The sequence below is a fragment of the Passer domesticus genome, chromosome 10 (assembly GCF_036417665.1).
Source record: "Passer domesticus isolate bPasDom1 chromosome 10, bPasDom1.hap1, whole genome shotgun sequence".
Classification (NCBI taxonomy): Eukaryota; Metazoa; Chordata; class Aves; order Passeriformes; family Passeridae; genus Passer; species Passer domesticus.
In genome coordinates this window covers 9,871,625-9,887,366 of record NC_087483.1, presented here as the reverse complement: position 1 = coordinate 9,887,366, position 15,742 = coordinate 9,871,625, and the positions used below count along the sequence as shown (strand labels likewise).

The 15,742-nt window shown below is 43.2% G+C and overlaps 1 protein-coding gene across 48 annotated transcripts in view; it reads left to right on the top strand.

Moving 5' to 3' along the window:
• Positions 1–15,742, top strand: part of MAP2 (microtubule associated protein 2) — a 224,647-nt gene that overhangs the window by 88,883 nt on the left and 120,022 nt on the right. For 29 of the 48 annotated variants that reach the window (XM_064433665.1, XM_064433696.1, XM_064433691.1 and 26 more), the window contains exons 1-2: positions 3,733–4,021; positions 4,390–4,455. The exons of 4 other annotated variants lie outside the window; for them this stretch is intronic. The gene's annotated coding sequence lies outside the window, so the exon portion shown is untranslated. Of the gene's footprint in view, positions 1–3,732; positions 4,022–4,042; positions 4,171–4,386; positions 4,456–15,742 lie in introns of those variants that run through there. 15 more of the 48 variants (XM_064433657.1, XM_064433692.1, XM_064433689.1 and 12 more) reach the window with 6 other exon arrangements.

Genomic DNA, 15,742 nt, shown 5'->3' with positions numbered 1-15,742 from the left:
ATCTGTCTGACATGTTTAAAACAAATAAGCTGAAGTAGGGGAAAGAGAGGCCATAATATGCCTGGGATTTGAAGATTCTTTATAGAATCATGCTGCACAGAACCCCGTGTTTTATCAGCTGGTGTGTCAGTGGGTGCAAGTGAGCTGGTCACAATAGGGGATGAATTTGGATGGATGCAGGGGAAGGGCAATGCCACCTGTACAGGCCTGTGTTATTGGTAGCCTGGGAGGAAGGACAGATGAGTCCTGTAAAGATGTTGGGATCTTCTGTGGTTACAAAGCTGGTGGCACCACTGGTGTAAAGGAAAAGGTGTGATTGAAGGACACTGGGCTGGCTGCATCAGGGGGGCAGATCAGCTCCTGCATGCTTGTACCTTGAGAGGAAGACTAAAAACAAACCCAGGGTTCTCCTGCATCCTGGAGCTTCCTAACCTGCCTTGAAATCCTTGTTACCCACAGAGGCTGCTAACTCAGCCTGTGGCTTTTCATTGCTGCTCCACATCCATGCTCAGTTTTGTCAGTAACCACAGAGAAGAAGACAGAGACTCCAGCCTTGCAGCCTTCCTCACTGCATAGCCCTGGTGAAAGATGTGCTAAACTGCATCTGCTTTTCTTGAATTAATTAATGCTCTTCTATTTTGTTTTTTCCCTGCCTTGAGAAAAGGAAAAAAATAAAACCAAGTTTTCCCCTCAAATGGATGGTAAAATAGATAGTCTGATGTTTATTACTACTGCAGAAGATCAGACAATATTTAGAGAGTCTGGTGAAGCATTTGTCTCCTCTCAAGCTCTCCAGAAGGCAGCCATCCCTGTTTCAAGTGCTAAGACAATAGTGAATAAAAAGAAAATTCCCTGTTCCAGGGCTATTTTTACCAGAGTGGTGCAGTTCCTGTTCAGTAGACCTATGCCTCTTAATCTACATCACTGATGATATTGGAAGCTATTTTAGGCATTGCATAAAATGTTCATCCAGTCTTTGCTAAAAAAGAAGCAACCAACCCACTACTCCTTTGTTAAACACTGGTTGCAAGGCTTCAGCAGTGATTTGGGCAGAAAGATCTTAGGCTGAGGTTGTGGAAGCATCTTGCTTTGTTTGGGAGCAGAGGTTGTGTGTGACCTTGGGAAAGCCCAAACTGATGATTGTTCTTTTCTCTTCCCACCCCCTCATTATCCTGAAAATGATGAGAATGCTACCATTATTTATTTAGGGTTTTGGCTCTTCTGATTTGTAATGGCAGCTGTCTTCTGTTTTGCCCAGCATCTTGCACAGAGCGACTCAGTTTGCAGCTGGACAGTAAAGAAATTGAATTAATTATCTCGTGTGAATGTGATAATGAAATAAAACCCACCTGAACCAGCGAAATCCTGTAGAGTTTAGATCAGGCCTCAGTCACAGTGGGGAGATTTACTGAGATGGTAAATGTCTTTACTCCTCTTTGAGAAGTACAATGCTGAAAATGTAATTTAATAATTTCCAGGATTTTGACTCGTCAGCTTCCTTACATTTGTATTTTCACAGTGTTGGGATGCATTGATTTTATGTGATGAATTTCCTTACCTCATGTAGGAAACATGAGGTAAACATGAGGTTAAATCTCAGAAAGGGCTGAGTGTTCTCTGTGTTCCAGCATCTATCTGGATTACATTCTTCATCCCTGTCTCCTCCTATGCCTTTTGTCTTTTCAGAAGTATTTTTATAGGTGTGAAAACATATCTAAGGGAAGCCAGAACCAACTTGATGATTAAGCTGGTTTTTATTTGCAGTATCTTAAGATGAAACCATTTGCCATGGGCTGTTTCAGCAGCCACTGAAAATGTCTCTGGAAATGCTGGCATGGGCAGCCTGAAGGTGGTTTGGGTAGCTGGCTGAAGGTCCACCCCCAGGCTCCAGGGTGTAGGACACGGGCTGGCCATGTGTATCCATCCCTTGTGAACCACGGGAGTTCTGTTAGGAACCTCTGACAGGAATTACAGGACAGTTTTCAGGACTTATTCTTCCAGCATCCTAGCTCCACGATGTTTTTGCTCCCAGAGCTCCTGGTTGCTTTGGCCAGTGAAGGGGAGCTGGAGAAGTGAGGGAGAGATCGTAGCACGGCTGTGAACAAGCACCAGCTGGTACAAGGGGGATTTGAGGAAGATGAGGCAGGATTAGGGTTACCTTGGTTTCTGCAGAGGATGATCTTTGCAGTGGCAGCAGCAGACACCCCTTCCCAAGAGTCACAGGAAGCTTTTTCAGAGCAAAGTCTAAGAATTGTGCTACTGCCACTCCTGCTTGTTTTTTCCTGCTCCTTCCAAAAGCCCTATTTGCCACCACGTGGTACTTGCTTCACTGTCATGCTTGTCCCATGCAGCCTGCCTTCCTCCATTTCCTCATCCTCCTCACTGCTGTGGTGGTTGAGAGAGTGGGGAAAAGCTGTCAGCTCAGGAAAGATGCTCTTAAGTTACTAAGATCTGTTTATAGCAGTGAGGGTGGAATTTCTGTTTGATGCAACGGTTGATGGATGTGTGAAGTCATCCTGTGGATGCGGGGGAAGGCAGAAGGGAATTGATTCCCTTTGTAGCCCTCTACCCCCAGAATTTTGGGAGACAACCCCTGGAAATCAATAAGGAATTGGTTACTCCTTCCTGTAGAGCCCCTTGGTGCACTCAGGGGTAAATGGGGTTTGTTGGACCTCTCCCAGATTTTGTGGTGGGGAGATGTTTCATTTTCCTGTTGATAGCCTTCCCTGTCGAGTGCTCTGCTGTCACAGGGACTGAGAAACACCAGCTCAGTGCTGGGAGTGAACCTGGTTGACTTGTGTGTCCTGAGTGCAGGGAAATTTGTCTTCAGTCCTTAAGAGTGTGCTGGGCTCATTGGTTACTCCTGACTGACTGCTCCTTTGCTGTGTATGCTGTTTTATTACAAACTAAAAATGCTTGAAAACAAACCAGTTCATATTTTATTTTTTCATGCATTCTTTTAAAAAATTCATTTATGTTTCACTACCCATTCTTCACTACCCCTCCCCAGCTGAGCTGTTCAGCACCCCAGCCTCCTCACAGAACACATGGTGATTTCCAAATTCACAGGTTCTTTTTCCTGCTGAGATTAATATTGTCCTAAGGAAAGCCTTGGAGTAAGGAGATGAGATCAAAGCAGGCACAGCAGCTGAATAATGGCAGTAAAACTGAACTCCTCACTTCACAAAGAACTTGTTTCTGAGCTGAACTGTGCAGTGAGCCCTGCTATACTCCTGAAGGGTCCTCGGTTGCCTCGCTTGCCCCTGCAGTCCTGCAGCATTTCTGCATTTTCCCTGGTTTTATTTCCCCTTGGTGTGAATAAGCAAGTGCAGGGCTCAAATAGCAGCATAGTCAAGCTGGTTCCAACACATGAACAGCATTAGACAGAAAAATAAAAGGGGGAGAGCCAATTGCCTTTTTGATCTGTAAAGCAGAAAATACTAAATCCTTCCAGAGCTCCTTTTTATCATGTACCATCCATAAAGCCTGTTTGGGGTTTGGATCAGCATCACGGCAGAACCCGGCTGCGCTGCTGCCTGTGTGCAGTGCAGCCCTGTGTGTGTCTGGCAGCAGCACAAAAGGAACCAGCTGATGATATTCACAGCATTAAAGGCCCGATTCCCGGGGACACACTTGGTTGGATGCAATTAAAATGCCTGTCAGGCATTTGATACCAGCAGCCCCTTGACAAAGCGCTTCAGCAGCCGCGAGGTGCAGCATCCCATTGTAAGTGGGTGATGGCGGAGCCGGCTGCCTCGGTGTCGTTCTCGAAATTTCTGTGGCCAGTGAACTCCCTCTTCCTCTCCCACTCACCCTCTTTTCCTTTTCACCGCTGCGGGGACTTCTGCTAATTTGCAGTTTTCCTTTTCCTGACGTGCACATGGTAGAGACAAGCTGGTGGCTTGCAGACTGCGTCTGGCTGGAGATAGGCAGCGAGCCGATGGATAACAGCACTCCGGGAGAATGATTATGCAGCAGTTATTTAAGGATAGGCTTTTGGGGTATGGCAGCACATGAGCTGGTAATGATTTTATTTCAAAAATGTCAGCCTTTTTCGTTTGCTTGTTGAGGATTTCAGAGAGTTGTACCTTTATGCTGAAGCTTTATGGATTTTGTCTGCTGTAGATTAAAATCTGTAGCAGTGCACGCTGGATGAGTTAAAATGAATAGGTAATAAACTTCTGTGGATTTGTTTGTATATTGGTGCATGCATAGTGTGTGTTATATGCAGACACACCTTCATACACTGTATGGATATGTTTATGCTTTTTTTGTCTTTGTATGATAGAAGAAAAACTTTTCTCATAGCTAAAAACTATTGAATTTTTTTCAGCAAAAATCAAGTGTTTTCAGGGTTTTTTTGCCCCTCCCTTTGTTTTTTATTAGCAGATTCTTCAGTGTATAGTCTTGGACCCAGCGTGCTGATTGGAATCTTCTTGTTCAAAGATCGGAAAGGTAGGATGCCTCTCTTTGAATGTGGGAATGAATGTGGCACAGGGTGTGGGCTGCTCTTTGTTATTTTGTTTTTCCTTTGTGATTTAAACAATAGTTGGTGGTTTGGGGTTTTTTTTGTTGTTTGTTTTTGTCAGCTTTGCAGAGATTTTTGAATTGTTGTGCCAGGCACTGTAAAGTTATTTTTGATGTGTAAATATATGCTGTAGGTAACTAATTAGTCCTTTTGGCTGCAGCTACCAAAATGTGAGACGCAAACCCAAATGCTTTTCTATTGTCTTGTGTTAGTACAGCGAGGGTGCAAGCTGCCCCCTGTCATTTGGGCTTGTCTTAATACTGATTTTAGCATCAGCAAGGACAGGGTTAAAGTGGCAGGCTTGTTCCAAGCGGGTACAATCTCTCCCAGGAAAGCAGCTCATGGTTCCAGCAGCCTGCCAGTGCTGGGTGAGCATCTGTCTGATGGCTTTTTCACATACCACTGGCACTTCAGAAATTATGTCTGCTATCAAAAGGAGGAAAGCAAGCTGGGTTTTTTTGGCAATGTCATTGCTAATTCCCAGGAGTAGCAGTTTATTGTCCTCTTCCCCTAGTACCTTTTGGCTGTGGTTGCTTTAAGCCTTTGCCCCTGTAAAGGGAAGAGGAAGGTAAAATGTTACAGAATAAAATTTATAAGTTACTTTGTATTGGACTTCCAGGTGTGTCAGGTAGCTAAGGAATACAGATTTCATTGATTTGCAGTGAGGACTGTGCTAAAAAAAATCCAGGCAGGATTGAAAATCTGCTCCCTTCACCTTGATGGAGAGAGAAAAAGGTATATCCATCTTGAATTAACTTCTTAGGTGCCAGTTCTCACCCAACACCTACCAAAGCAGACTTTATGATGTTCTTCTCTGTTATTGTGCCCTACAGGTGATCATATTTCTTAGGCCTGCATTTGGACCTGGAGGGAATGCAATCACAATATTCATGTGTCTTTAGTCTGAAGTTTTAGGGGGCCTTTTAAAAACCTGAAAAAAAACCCCACAATTTTTTTCTGGAAAGGTGGTTATGTTTCAGTCTTTGAGAAAGTCTGGGCTCCTGAAATGGCCATTGTGGCTCCCCAGACAGGGAGGAATCCCAAGCCAGAACCTGGGCACTGGCAAAGGTGTGGGCCACTGCCAACAGCAAAGCATGCCTCAGAAAGGTGGTGAATAATCAATATCATTGAACCATAGGGCTGCTTGATTGATGCTGTTTCCTGAGGGGAAAGCATTGTGAATTTTTCCAGATATTCTCTCTCTTGTTATCTTATATACAATTCTCTTATTTGTTTCCCTTTTCTACACATCCTTCCATTCTCTTGGCCCTTGTAGTTTTTCTATCTTTGGCAGAAGGCTTTTACCTCATAGATTTTCCTAGCTGAATAAAATTCTTGAAAGGAATTCTTTACTTGCTACTTTATCTTAGCTGCTTTTAATACTGTTTCCTCCTAGTATCAGTTATCACTAGACTCATTGAAATAGAAAAGCCTGTAGTAAATAGTGTTTAAAAAGCTTTTATTTGTGAAAAATGCATTCAGTGATTTGATTTTAGCTGAGAGCAAGTCCCTTCTTTTCCCTCTACTGTTAATTTCACTTCCATTGTCCAAGGCAAGAAGCCAAACTGCAGTCTCATTCTGATTTCATTAATGTTTTGCAAACTCTGTCTCAAGGACTAATATTGCATGCTGGGCTTGATGTCAGAATCCAAGGTTTTGCTGCAGCATTGGAGAAGGGGAAGGGAAGGCTCTCTCACAAATAGAAATGATAGCATTGTTAGCAGACAAGTAGAACTGCCTAGTTTTTATAGTATTTGTGGATAAAGAGTCCAATTTTTTGGCAATGTGATCCCTTCAGATTCCAGCAGATTTTCATCTGCTATGGAAATATCTCTTATCTCCTGTGCACAGCATCTTATCAGTCCTCTGTGGTATCCTAAAAACAAAGGGCATCAGCTGTTTGTTATTAAATCAGAGTTGGTGGAGACAGGATTTTTTTACTACATATAAAAATACATGTACATTTTTTTTGTACTTCTGATTTAGCAGTCATTTTGGCCTCCTCCTTTTATCTGTGTTTTTAAGATGCATGTTACAATTCATTCCTTTGGGCTACAAAGAAGAAAATGAGATGTTATACTGGCAAAAATGGAAATGATTTCAAACAATATAATTTTCATGACGAAGAGGTAAAGGAGCACTTAGCTGTAAGAAGAGATTTAATTCTAGATTGACAGGATTTTAAAATCCTGTGGCCACAGGGTTGGCTTGGAATATGAAAAAGAGATCAAAAGAAAAAGAATATCAAAGGAAAAACATTTTGTTAGCTGATACAAAAGGCAACAGAAGCCAGGGTGTTTAGCAGCAATGAGGTGTGCTGGGTTAGAGCGTGTGGGCTCCCAGGCATTCACCCAGGGTGACGTGATGTTTGGCACTCACCTTCCATTAGCCATATGACATGGTGACCAAATGAGCCAAAGGCATCCAGAGGGAACACTGGTGTCAGTTCTGCCCCAGGGCTCTGCTGCAGGGAGCAGCTTCAGGGGTGAATTGGGGCTTCTGTGTCTGCCCCTGCCCTGAGATGCTCATCTGGTTTTTAGCCCTGCTCCTAAAGACCCTCACAGAGGAGGTAAGGAGGCTTTATGGCTGTTCTAGGCTGGGTCTAAGCATCCTGGCTTTGTTTGCTGGGGTTAGATCAGCAGCACTGATATTGTGTTGTCCTGTTCCTACATGGAACAAGTAGTGGTTTGAGCATTGGAGTGAATGGTTCTGCCTTTGATTTGTGTCTTGTGCTTGATGATGAACAATTCTCAGTGATGATTTCTCTGCTCTTTTACTGATTAGAAAGACTGTCTCCTAGGCAAATGGTTTGGTGGCAAATAAGGGTCCTGTATTATGACTTTTCTTTCAGCTGCAATGTCAGCAGGGTCACTTGCAGGATCTGCTTTTTCTACTTGAATGTCAGTTTTCATGGGACTTAGAGGAAAGCAGCTACCTGTAACAAAACAGGCTGAAATTGGTCAGGGGACTCAAAAGTTACTGGCTGCAGAGAACATAATCTACATAAAACTTTCAGTGACTAAGACTGGAGCTGATACATCCTGATGAAAGTTCTTTCATATGGATTTGTATCTTGTGGCCTCTCCTCCCATGCCAGAGCTTCCACTATTCCAGTTTCTATATGGCTGTGTGCTGCCAGCTGGGAAGGGTACAGCGTGCTCTAGAGCTGCTCTGGCCATTGTGTGCATGTGCTGCCTGTCTGGAAGGTCACAGGCACTGAGTGGTGAGGTTATGGCAGTGCTTTCTTTATGTAGTGGAAGAATTCAGTTTAATTTTGTTTTTCATTTCTAGGGAAAAAAGTTTCTGTCCTTAATTCTCTGTCAAGCTACATTTGAATATTAAAAGCTAAGGATAGTTAGACAGAAGTTTGGTTTAGTGATGTTAGAAAGGACCTTGTGTAACCTGTCAAGAAAATTATCATTAAAGCAGGGATCCAATGGAGGATGAGCTGGACCAGGAGCTGGGCTGACATGGCCTCAACTGGAGGAAGAAGGTGCACCTGATTAGGTGCAGGCCTGTGGTTCCTGTGAATGGCTGTGAAACTGCCAGGTTAATTCCTGAAAGTTTGTGTCCTCTTTCCCTTCCTTATTTTCTTGGTCCCTAAAACAGGCAAAGAAATGCCAGTGTATTTCTCAGAAGTATTCACCTTTGCAAAATGATAGATCCTTGGTTACAGGAAGCTGTGAAATTTGGTCACGAGATTTAGGATGGTGGGTTTTGTCTTGGCTGCAGTAACAAAGGTGTTTGTGGTATTACAGCAGTAGCAGTAACAATGAAAAGGTTAAAATAGATTTACTAAAATTTGATTTCTCCCAGCTTCACCCATCAACTTTTTCTTCTTTGCTGTATTGAATTACATTATGATCATAGAGGTCAGCGATTTAAGATGTTAATGAATAAATAGTAATCAATTAATCTGTCCCATTTCATACAAAAGAATGGCTGTTTCCTGATGGCCACTCAGCTGGCATACCAAAGCTGTGAAGGGCAGTCTGTGCTGCCAGTAGCATGCTAGGAAAATCCTCTGTAGCAGCAGTGCTGCTGACTCATGCTTTACAACCCTGGAACATTCCCTGAAAGGCTGGGGGTGCAGATTAACTTCCTTCCCCATCCTGGTCAGGAGACAATTCATCTCATTATTTGCCACCAAGTGAAGCCTCTAGATAGTTATGCACTGCTGCTGTTATCACTGACCTTTTATGGGGTGCATTAGCATGGAGCTTGCGAGAAATCACGGGCAATTTATTTTAATACCTTGGGTGTCAGTCGGTGCTAAATCACAGAAGCTATTTACGTTTATTTTCTGAGTCATCCCAGTTCTTGTGATAAGCTGATTTTTTTCAGTGTATATATGGTTAGTAAACTGCTTTTATTTCTACTTTTTCTTATTTGGTGTGGATATTTTGCTTAAAAATGCAAATGTATGCCTTAATTGGCTAAAAGAAAATGACACATGTAAGGAGGTACCTTTCTTTGCTTTTTCATTTTCAAGGGGGAGGGGTTCATGACTGCTGGAGACAGGAATAGAGAGCAGTGGGGGAAAGATCAGAGGTGTGTATTAAGTGACAGGATAAAAGTCTCTGTATCCAGTTGCCTCTGTCTCTGTGGTTTCCAAGTTGCTTCCTTCCACATGCCCAGAGGAACCTGAGCACTCTGCTGCTCCTCACCACGGTAGCATTTGATACTGAAAAGCTTGATCTTTTGGTAGAATTCATAGCCCTGAATTTGTCTGGGGAGGAGAAGAAGATACATGGGACAGCTCTGGGGACTTGCACATCCTCAAACATTTATTTCAGGTGTTTGAAGTACAGATGTGGAAACAAGGTCACGACACATCTCTGCGGAAAGTTCCTTGACAAATCACTGCAAGCACAGGCAGCACAGTCCAAGCATAGGCAGTACAGCAGAGAGGAGATTCTGCTGAATTGGTGTCTCATTTTTGCTCTGGAGAAAGCCCCTGGTTCTTACTGCCCTGTAGTGCCAGGAGCAGTGTTCATCTGCCTGTACATCCCTGTGCAGCTTCACTGTAGTGTTGGTCAGGGTGCTGTCAGGCCCCACGGAGCTTCTGGCAGCACTGCACAGGCCAGGGGGACGCCTCAGGTTATAGGTTTTATATTTTCAGATTCTGTGCTGCTTTAGTGTGTAGGTCTGAGCTTCATATTAAGGGATGGTGAGCTCTCTCAGAATAGGGAGACAAAACAATTCCTTCTCTAGCTGGGGACCAAGGACAAATGATCCAAATTTCAGGCTCAAGAGCATAAAGAACATGGGCTGAAGAGAGAAAAACAAGAAGGATGGGACTTTATCATCTAAAGCTGTAACTGGACAATTAACTCCAATATGCAAATGGACCAGAACTTATAAAAGTGAAAGACCTTCTTATCGGTTGTCCATTTTGTGACCATTTTGGGTTCATTTTGGGTGCAGCCCTGGCTGGGCTCTTGTGCTGCCCAAGGTGCATCCACTGAGGCCTTTTAATAAATCCCTGCTTTATTCTTTGACTCTGTCTGGCCTCTGCTCTAGGTCAGCCTTCACGAGGCATCAAGTTGCTCTCTTGCAACTGTGTTCTGCACCTTCTCTGAGCATTGGGAGGGGCTTTATTGGCATTTCTGACCTGATAATTTGCAGTATAAGATGTCAGTGGAGTTGATTTGGAGTTTCACGGGTTTAGAAGTCTCTCTTGCTGGGGTAAACTACTTGAGGCTGAGGTATCATGGAGAAAGGGCAGCAGAAGTGGACAGCACAGGGCTGTAATGACATGGAGATTAATCAGGCTCTGCCTTTGCACAGTCTAAAAACCAGCCTGCCCTGTTGGGCTTCAGCACTGCAGTCATAGTCTACCTGAACTTGTCTGTGGCAGGGGCTAGAGAAGGGAGAAATCCACTAACATTGCATAATTTAGAACAGAACTATCTGCTTTAGGATTTCCATAGTTGCAACAGTTTAACTGAGATCTGTTGAAGGGTGGGTTTACTTGCATTGATCCAAACCCCTTCTCAGTGCTTTTTAGTGGGATTATGGTGGCCTGGTGGATGAATTGCCATTAGACTCTTCCATGCTGGCAATGGGGTGTAAACCAAGTTTGTGATGAATCAAGATGGCTGATACCTGTATTGATAAATGCATACTAAATCTGGGCTTAGTTGTTGCTGCATTTCAGTGCATGCCAGACAGTCTGTGTTGCCAGGCCTCATCCTGGAGCTACAGCCAGGTGGAATCCTGGCCATCCACAGAGGTGCTCAGCCCCTCTCATGGTCACCTATCCAGTGGGGACAGACCCTGGACCCAATGACTTTCTGCTCCAGTGGCTTTCCCAGGCTTCTGGCAAAGTCCAGTGTAGTCTGACTGTTGATCCTGTGTCTCTTTGAAATTCATAGGGAATTGGAAATACACATTCACTTTTCAGTGAAACAAGGTGCAGTGAGCACCTTACTCATAATACATACTCTGCTAGAGCCAGTGTGCAGCTCCTACATGTATCTCTGGATCTCTAAATGGCAGGACAACAGTTGGGTAATCTTTTTGTGGGTTTAGCAAAATGACGATAAAACTGAAGCCAAAGAATGAGTCAAGATGATGCTGATATATATCTATATATTTATTTTTTTTAAATACACATAATAGAAATTAAAGCTACCGATTTGAGAACCTCAGTAATGTGCTGAATGCCTTTAGAAAAGACAGAAAGCTAAGCTTTAAAATTCTGTGATCCCCCCATATCCCACAGTCCTATGCATATACAGAAAGGGCTGACCTCTCTTTCCAGAACCCGCTGGGCTCCACAGAGATTTGTGCTCAGCACCTGTTGCTGTGGGCTCGCTGTACTCAGAGCTGCTCTTGATGTCCCTCTGAGCAGAAGCTTGGTTCCTTCTTGGGTGGATGTGCAGTCCTAGGAGAATTGTGTCCTCTTCTTGGACAGCTGCCATGAAGTATGGCTGCAGTGCAGCTAAGCATATTAACAATCTCCAAAGTAAGAATTGATGCCATTATTTGTAGTGGTGGTGTTACATAATAAGAGCAGCAGTACTTGTAAGGTCAGAGTGAGGCATGAGCAGAGCTGCTCACTGCGACAACCTTCCCTGAAAGAAATGCCCTTGAGGGTCTAAATGAATGAGCTCACTCTCAGGTTCCTGGTATTTAGTGTCCATTAGTAAACATGGCTTTCAGCAAACGCTTGTGGAAGTCATTATGGAAAGGTAAATTCAAGACTAATGTATTCAACTAAGAGGAGTTTTACAGTTGTATACTAGCTGGTGTGTGAAAACTTTAAATACCAATGTGTGTGTAACAAGGGGGAAGCTTGAGCACTTCAGTGATTAATTATAGAACAAAAGAGATGGAAACCATGCTCCATGACACAAGTAAGGCATCCATGCAGCTCATAGTTTGCAAACCATAAATAACTCCTTGAAAGAACTCGCTAAAGAATAAAAATCCCCGAAGAAACAAAATCAAAAGAGAAGAAAACAAACACAGCAAAGGCAGAGTTCTCTGTGGTTGCCTGGCGCTATCGTCTGAACGGATGCACGTCTCTTGGTTCCCATTAATTCTGCTGTGTCCCCTAAGTGTTGTGTTTTGCAACTCCTGGAGTGGGTGGGTAGGTGTAAGAGTAGAGTAGTCAGAGATTTTGATCTTCATAATAAACCTGTTGGTTCAATGTGGTGGGATGGCCCTTAGTTCATGGAACTGGCTAGGTTGGATTCTTGGGAGTGTCTGGGTGGGCATATTGTTATTGTGGTGAAGTCCTGTTATTTTCAGTGTTGTTGTCCTGCAACTTTTACTTTAGAAGGCTATTTACAGATTGAGCAAAGCCTTGAGCCTACCTTTTCTTGTGTGCTATCGTCTCATTTTGTGTGTCTGTAGGAAACACAACACGTTTAATCTTACTTAGCATATGGAATGGAGGGAACCAGAGCAGAAGGGAGTGTTGAATCTAACAGTTCCTGCTCCTGGGCACTTGTGCTTGGCAGCCCAGGTGCAGGTCAGAAGGCACAGCTGTATTGCTGTGGGTTGCCTGCACAAGTTGGACGTGGATGTCTTTAGGCAGGAGGGTCTGCACATGACCAAAGAAACGCCTCCTGACTCTGCTGTGCCTGTGCTGGTAGTGGAGTTCTCCACCACATGTGGAGGCCACATCTGTGTCTTTTGCTGAAGGTCATATTAGTTCTTTCTCCTCTCAGTTGTAGAGAGATCTGTGCAGGAAAAATTCCTCTAACTTCTGCTGCTGTGCTTGAAAAAGGGCACAGAAAGCTTAGGGCTGTTCTCATATCCTTTAAAGGCAACTTGTAGATGATTGTCATTCTGCTTCAGAGATGTCTCCAGCACCAAAGCCACCTGTGGTTTTGCTTCAGACATGTCTTGAGCACCAGAGCCACCTCAGTTACCTTTTGGATTGTGATTTGCAACTGTGTTACAAAATACTTCTTGGCTGTGCAACCCAAAACTTTTTTGTTGTTAATGTTCTTCATATGTTAAAGGTTAATCGGAGCCCAGCAAGGCAAACATAAGTATTCAGCCATGGTGAATGGCTTTGAAAAATATTTGTGATTTCCCCCCTGAAATACCAATCTCTCATTAACAGTGGAGAAAAGTAGTGAGATGTACAAAAGGGGACACAGTCAAATCATTGCATGTTTCCACATGTTCACCTACATTTTGTTTGAGTTTGCACTTTCTGGAGTGCTCTTTATTACAGATAGCCCTTGTGATAACATTGTCGTGACCTACAAAATTCCTTTCTGCAATATCCAAATGGGCATGAGAAATACCAAAACAAACTCTTCTATCTAATATCCGTGAAGGAGTGCTGGAGGTAAAAATATTTTTATGAGATCTGTTGCAGTAAAGTACCATGGACAGACTAATTCCTGGAACAGATAAGCTTCTTCCTGTAACCAAATATGTGTGTATATATGTGTCTAATCAAATACAATATAGAAATGCATATAAAACAATCGTGTCAGGAGGGGAAAAAAATAGTGTATCTTCTTTCACTCAGTTTATAAAACCCCACTGTTTGGGATATTTTAGGATGGGGTTGTTTTAAAACTTTCTACATCTGTCAGAGGGGAGATGATTGTTTCTATCTTGTTAGGCAGGTTATCTAGGTGTTCTGAAATATTATTACTGAGCTAATTTTAAAAAATACTGGGCCTAGAGTAGCAACTACGGAATTGACTGTTGACTTGAAAAACCTTGGACAAGGCTTGCAGTGAAGGATAATCTCAGATGTGAGCATCTTCTTTCCACATGTATTTCTGTTTGAATAGTTTACTGAATGTAATGAAAGGCCTAAATTGATCATGTGCATTCTGTCAAAAACATGTTACCACCTGTTATGAACAGGTTTAAACACAGAAGAGCAAAGAAAGATAAGTATCTGTGTAAAAAATAGAATTTTGAAGGTTCAAAATACTCCCAAAATCGAGATTAAAACCAAAGAATATTAAATGTTGATGCCAAAAAATTGATATATTTTTATTTAATAGTAAGAGAGGCAAAGAGAAAAGTAGAGAAAAGTTAGAAAAAAGCCAAGGTTACTTAAAAAAGCATAGGTCATATGGCTACTTAAAAAAGCATGGGATAGGTAATCACCATACTGTGCTTTGCACCAGTTTTGCCTTCCTTTTTATGGGCCTCTAGGCAGACTACTCACAGTCCAGTACCACGTGTAGTTTTCAGGTGTTAAAGAGTGATTGTGATAGGCAGACATAAGGGAAAAACACTTTATGAAGCCTTTCAGGTGTTAAGCAGTCATAATGACAAAGCACTTTTTAGAGCTTGTATTTTCTTATTAGGCTCTTACACCACCTTTGGATTCATGTTATGATGCTAATATGCTTTCTTGCAGTTTAGCTCCTTTCTCCTTAAATCAATAGAAAGAAATAGTTGTATAATAAACTATGATGTGAGAAAGTCGTGTATTATGACAAAGCTTAAAAAGGGTTTTAAGGATTTCCTGCCATGGGTGTTGATGAGAACTGAACTAATTTTCATTTCCCAGCAATCCTGTTGGCAGAGATCATTGGGTATCTATAAAGATGAAGCAGTGCAAGGTGTCGGTGAGGTGGGAAGCAGGGACCCTCAGCTCCTGCAGGAAGCTGCTGGCCCTGTCTGAAATGCTGACTGGAAGGGCTCTGGCTGATGGGCTGCCTGCCAGCACAAAGACAGTGGCACTGTCCCTGCAGGTTTGCTGTAGGAAGGTTAAGCCTATGGATTGAAATAATCCTTACAATATTAAAATCCCCAGTCTTGCAGTGTCTGATGGGGAAGGGCCTGTCAGACAACACAGAAATTTGCTGGTGTCTCTGATGGAGTTTCTCTCACCAGCCTCCCCAGTGTGTTCCCTCCAGTTTTTTGGTTGTCTCTGGTTGTTGGTTTGTCATCAGCAGCTTTTGCTTTTGGTAAAATGCTCCCCCACAGCAGAAACTGGCCTTGGATCTGAGCCCCTTGGCTGCTTAGAGGAATTAAATCTTTCACTGATCCACGTCATTGAATATTCACTGCAGCCCACTGGCTCTGGCTACCCCAGCTGACACTGCTTTCCTGGTCCTTTTGCCCTGCATCTGTCACTGATCCTGGATATGCAGAAAGTTTGTATCTCTGAAGTGAAATGGGCTTTTTTAAAATTTTTTTTTGTCCATGGCAGCTTGTCTCAGACCCCAGTGAAATGCTGGGCTTGCCAGGCTCCCTGCCACATTTCCAGCACAATGTGCCCTGCCTTTCCCAGAGCTGGGCTGCTTTGTCCCTGGGTCTGAAGCATGTGTTTGCAAGGCACGGAGGCGTAGCTTATCACTGCTGGGCAGGAGCATCTGTCCCAGGCTCTGCTCGTGTTGTGCTTGGTGGAGAGAATGGGTGAATTGCTAAATGAAAGCATGGAAGGAAACCCCATGACCTCTGCACCTGTTTTAGGTTAGAGGGCTCCATGGGACAAGAGCCAGCCTTTGAGTCAGCATGTCTAGAGCTGGGCTGGGCATAGGAAAACTACTTATCTGTTTAAATAGACTTGATGGCCATTGTGTGGCTGCCATCTGTCCTATTTCACACACGGTAACTTTGTTTTATTATCATCTTTAACCATGTCTTACTAGGTCTCTAAACTGCTGGTCAGCCTGCATTCATTATTGAATAAAGAGGCTGCCACTTTTTTAAACAGAAAATAATCTTACTACAATAGTGGTAAATGAGCTTTCCCCCCCCTGTTTTGGTGTGAGT